Source organism: Mandrillus leucophaeus, unplaced genomic scaffold (assembly GCF_000951045.1).
Source record: "Mandrillus leucophaeus isolate KB7577 unplaced genomic scaffold, Mleu.le_1.0 Scaffold348, whole genome shotgun sequence".
Classification (NCBI taxonomy): Eukaryota; Metazoa; Chordata; class Mammalia; order Primates; family Cercopithecidae; genus Mandrillus; species Mandrillus leucophaeus.
This window is the reverse complement of record NW_012103676.1, coordinates 167,409-173,408: the sequence shown is the minus strand read 5'-3', so window position 1 is coordinate 173,408 and position 6,000 is coordinate 167,409.

Here is a 6,000-nt window from a genome sequence, read left to right as displayed (position 1 = left end):
TGGGGTTCCCTTGGCCTAGGGAGGATTTGTTCCGTCAGTAAGGGGCTTAGGATTTTAGTTTTAGTTGATAAATCCCAGGAAACTTTCACAGTACAATGTATTTAATCAAAGAGCTGCGACTAAATTCTATCAAGTATATAAGGGGCCAAGCCAAAGGAAGAAGGAATTGTGTTGGGATCATCCTCCACCTCCACAGCAGAGAAAATAAATGACACAGTCCTTGATGCATCTGAGAGAATCACTTAGCTAACTGCTGATTCTGCTAGTTCAGGTTATTTACTTACCTGTTCAACAGAAGTTGAAAAATCACCTGTGTTATTAATTTGCGTAAAACCTTCCAGCTTCAGAATGTGACTCAAGCTATTTTTACAAAGCAAAGCTGGAATTCTAAGCTTTTTGCTTACAAATTACTAAAGTCATTCATCAACGGTTCAGATAAATGCCAGGCTTACAATTTTTTTTAACCTTCCATTTTTCAGAGGAGAGCAACATGCACAGGTTTACTGAATTGCTCTAATTCTGATTACACACTCATATATAAAACTACCAAAACAGCCTTTAGTCTCTTTCTTATTTTCAGACAATCAGATAATTCTACCTCCCTTTAGGCAAATCCCCATTCATAATAGATATTTATTGTTCAGTCTCTCTCTCTCTCTCTTTTTTTAATCAATTAGCAAGCATTTTTTTTAGCCTCTACGAAATGTTCAGCTCTGTAGTGGGCACTGGGTGAAGACACCCAACTTATTTAGCCTTTATTGGATGCTGGGCCTCAGAAGGCTTCTACTTCAGCTAAAGAAAGTGCTGACCTTCTGAATCATTAATTCACCAGGGAATCGTCTGTGGTCTATAATTGTATGGAGCTATGTGGAATCCCTGAATTCAAAGATAAAACCCAGTAGAACCTCTAGAGTTCTGGAAGACAAGAGGAAACAAGAAAGAAAGGACTGAATAAGACAGAAGGAGAAGTGCATTTCAGACAAGGGGACCCCCTCCAAAGTGTGTTTGTTTTGAAGGCTGTGAACAGCCGGGACTGACTCATAGAGGCAGACAATAGGGAGCCAATGAAGGTTTATGAGTGAGGTGATTATAGATATTCAATTCTGCTGCAGTGGATAGAAGGTTTTCCTATCAGAACCCTGACTCAGTTGTCAATGAGAGCTGTTTTAGTAGGCAGCTCCCTGGTGTAGGGAATAGATAGTGAGACTCGAATCCTACAAATGGATGGGCAGAGGGCATGGTATTTATCTGTGGGATAGATCCCCTTAGCAACAGAAAGTCACCTGCTCATCCCCTGCCAGTGGAAGAACCCAGGAACAAAGGAATCCTCAAGGATATTCGGGGTATGGGAGAAAAAGGGAAGGGGGACATTCATTCCCGACAGTGTCAATGTGAGCGGTCCCACCATTTGATCACGTGTTCCTTCAAGGATTCTAGACTCGCCAGGACAGCATCATTCTTTTCCAAGGCAGCAAGAAAAATATCATGACAACCCAGTCTAGGTCACTGTTCTTTTTAGTGGGGTCCAGGGAGGGTGGGGACTGGGAGGTGGACTCTAAGGTGAAAATAAAATGTACCCTCCCCTACGGAAGATGTACTCCTCCAGCCGCAGGTCTGAGTTGTTAGGGACTAAACCTCTGGGTTCAAAATAACCATCCCGCATGAGTACAACCCTGGAAATGCCAGGGTCTGCCTGCAGTCTCTGCCTCCCACCTCCCCTGAGCCCTCTGCAGTGCCCCTAAGGGGTTTCACTCCATGTGGGTCCTCACCAGGATCAGGGCAGCGCACAGCTTGGGAAGAAGCCCCTGTCCCTCCTCCTAATCATGGCATACAAACTGCATGGTTTCAACCAAATCCAGGTTTTTCTTTAGAAACCATGGAACTTAAAAGGTGTTGAGTCCTGGACAGGAAGAGATGTTTATAAGCCCTTCTATCTTTGTCAATCAAGGGTGCCATGCCCATGGGAAGAAATCACCCAAGAGACGACTCCCACAACCACATCTCTGGAATTCTAAGGAGAGCCATCCTGAACTGGGCTCGAGAACTCCATTAAGGATGGGGAGGGAGAATGCCATGGAGGCAGAGGCAGCAGAAATAGAAGAACGTTTCCATTCTTAGAACAGGGGGCTCTCAGGCGGGGCGTGGTGGCTCACACCTGTAATCCCAGCACTTTGGGAGGCTGAGGTGGGCGGATCACCTGAACTCAGGAGTTCGGGACCAGCCTGACCAACCTGGTGACCCCATCTCTACTAAAAATACAAAAATTACCCTGGCATGGTGGCGCACGCCTGTACTCCCAGCTACTTGAGAGGCTGAGGCATGAGAATCACTTGAACCCTGGAGGCAGAGGTTACAGTGAGCTGAAATTGTACCACTGCACTCCAGCCTGGGAGACAGAGCAGGAGTCTGTCTTGAAAACAAAAACAAACAAACAAAAAACAGAAGAACAGGGGGACTCTCCCACCACTTAGGCATTGTTGTTGTTGACTAAAGACAACAATTAAGCTTTTAAATAATTAAAGTCAGTTTTATTCAGAAGTCTTAATGAGGACAATAGGCTGAGACCTAGGGCCCAGAGCAGATGGGTCAGATTGCTCCAAAGCAGTTTCAGCCACAGCTTATATGCAAGTGGCAGGGGTTGAGTATGTGCAAAATCACATCAAAGTTTGGATGTGAGAGTATATCTGGTTCTAGATGACTAAAGTACCTCTGGGTAGAGATCGTAACAGCATAATAACTAACCCTTTCAGACATTATTTTATGTGCAGGCAAAGGCAAAGGTTCAGGTCATTTATCTTTTCAAGGATGTAGTGACTCAGGGAGAGACGTGGGTGGCTGCCGGCTCTGTCCTGCTTTGTCCTCAAGGCATTGTTCCAGAGGACTGCATTTCATCACACGAGGGGTTCAAGCAGAAATGAGCAAAGATGGCTTTTTATGTTTGCTATCTTGTCTCACGATTGTCATTAAAAAAAAAAAAAAAAAAGAATGTAGAAGTTAAAAAAATAAACCAAAAGGAGCTGGTTAAAAAGGTAAGGCAGATGAGTGCAGGTTGTTGACAACCCAGATCTGGAATCCTGCAGACCTTGGTTCTAACCCCCGCCCTGCCACTGGCCTGGCACGGGCCTGTTTAACCTCTTAGCTACTCAGCTTTGTCATTTCTCAAACAGAAGCAGCAACAGTCCCTTCCTCACAGAAACGGTGTCAGGGCTAAATGAAATCAATCACGAAAAGCGTTTAGCAAAGATGGAGCCAAAACTCCTGACGGACACTGGGCCGGTGTCCCAGGGAGTGGGTGGCCAGGCCCTCCACAGGGTCTGACAGACACTGGGGTGAGTGTCCCGTGCAGTGGGTGGCCAGGCTATAGGCAGGGTCTGACGGACACTGGGGTGGGTGTCCCGGGCAGTGGGTGGCCAGGCTATGGGCAGGGTCTGACGGACACTGGGGTGGCTGTCCCAGGCAGTCGGTGGCCAGGCAGGGTTCCATGGGATGCATCTGGCTCCCTGGCTTTTCAATTTCTTCCTGGGGCCACAGGCATCCATTCCTCTGAACTGAAGGCTGAGTCCTAAACCACATTATTTCTTTGTCTCATTTGTGGTTTTCAATGACAGACAGCAAGACAGGCAAGTGAGCAGTCCCCACTCCCTGTTGGGGAACTTTTTCCTGGTTCGAGCCAGATATCAAGTGGGTGGTTACTGAGAAAGGAGGCCACTGGGTCCTGGGAGTGGGAGCAGAAAGGGGATGCCGGATTCTGAAGACAGAAGACAACAGTAGGACTTGGCAATTGATGAAGAAGGATATTAAATATGAGTGCAGGTTCTGGGATAATGGGGAGGCCATAGAGAAGAGACCTTAAATCCAGAATGGAGAACTGACTATATTGGGAGGAAATGGCAAGTTCTACAAAATTTGGATAAGAGGTTTGATGAAAGATAGTAGGAGAGATTAAGTGAAAGTTTCCGGTGGTTAAACAGCAATATAGGATCCATATCTATTCATATCTATATAGACGTATCTATACATCGAGATGTATGTGTGTAGGAGTTATCAGCACAGAGGGGAAATTTAAGGCAAGGGAATGAGAAGCTCTTCGAAAGACAGACACAGGGGAGTGAAACGCTTAAAGGAAAGGGATGCAGTTACGGAAATGGAAGACAAACTGATGAAAAGGTAGAGGTGGAGGGGGACTTTGCAAAAATCCAGCCCAATTCACTCACTTAAAGGATAAGGAGACTGCGGTTCAAAGAGTATCAGTAATTTGCCGAACGGTTGACCATGTCCAGTAAAAGGGAGATACGGTGCCTGAACCCGTGTTCTCAGACTCTCAGAGAATTCTCAGACTCTCTCCTTTCCCACTGGAGACCTGGACATGGCTACTTGCAAGTGAAAGTTAATTAATGTTGATCACCAGGATGAAACTGGTGATCGTGCAGGTCTAAACTGGCGTAAAATAAACTTATGAGTCAAGAAATTGTGAATACTAAAAATGTGAATACACCTTTTCCTTTCACATAGGTCAGTAAACAAACACACACACATAAAAGCAAAACCAGAAAGAAATCTTAAAATTAAACAGAGTCTTGTTAATTGAGGGCAGATTAATGATTTCAATGGCTGCAGAATCTTTCTGCTATTTTTTTTTTTTTTTGAAAAAGAAGTTGCAGGAAAAAATCAGATTCAAAGCATCTCCTTTCTGCCTGGATTCATCCTGCTGTTTTCAACCCAGAGTCTTGTAGGAAGTTGTCCAGAAGGGAAACGATTGTACTGCAAAACTTCTAGGTCATGAGCTGTGCTTTCATAATTTGCAATGTCTCTATCAAAAAACAATTGAATCTGAAGAACCAGAAACACGTGTTGCATGAAAGGTTTCTGATTACAGCTCCCACTTTCAACCTCAGAAAACAAACACTTCTCCAAATGATCCCAACCCTTCTGAACCCATCATCTTTACTGGTGGCTCAGCTGGCATTTGAGCCAAAATTGCCACTTAAACCTGCCCCATTTAGTACACTGTACTGATTACATAAGATGGGGCCGTTAATTATCTACCTTGCGTTCTGTTTCTTCTCCACCATGGTAGGGTGGGCACTTGACAGTGGGCGACTGATGTTACTGAGTTTCTTCACTTTCATTTTATGGTGGGATCTCAAAGGGAATGAAATACACTCATGCTGGGAACGTCCGGGCTTATTTAGTAGATCTTAGTGCTTTCCACAAGATGGAATTGGGGCTCGCTTTTTCTGTCAGATCTGCCTCAGGTAATCTTTTTGCAAGAAAGGACTAAGCCAGGTTTCAGAATAAATACACTTCTCTCAGAGCTGCAAGGTTGCTGGCTTCTTCACTTAGGGAAACGGCTCCCCGTTGCCCCCTTCTGCTGTCCAAGAGATACCGTACCTGTCACAGAGGAACCAAGGCTATTGTAAAAGGGGGCACAGACCTGGTGACAGCGGGTCCCTCCAGCCCTACCCCAGGCTTCTCAGCTCTTGGAAAACAGATGAGCCTGTTTCTTCATGAAGCACCTTTGAGGCAGTCATGTTACAAGTTTGAGAATTTTCTGATGTTGCTATGTATCATTAAAATTTAAATGTCTTCTACATCTGTGATGACTTCCTCTTTTGAGCTCTAATTTGGTGATTTGGAATCTGACTGTTGAGTCATTTACTATTTGTGAGACCTTGGGCAAAATGCTTAAACCCCGTGCCTCAGTTTCCCCATATGCAAAATGAGAATAATAGTTCTTAACTCATAAAGTAGAGCTGATATACATAAGGCACTAAGCCCAGTGTCTAGTATATTAGGTGTTCAAAGCTATTATTAGTCTCCATCATTACTCAATCAGGCTGACTGGGGGTATAGCTATCTAACAGTTTCTTCAGAAAACAGTTTTTGGGGACTAAATAGTTAATAATAATGTCTACTTGAAAATTACTAAAGGAATAGATCTTAAATGTTCTCACCATTAAAAAATGTGAGGTGATAGATATGTTAGTCAGCTTGATTCAT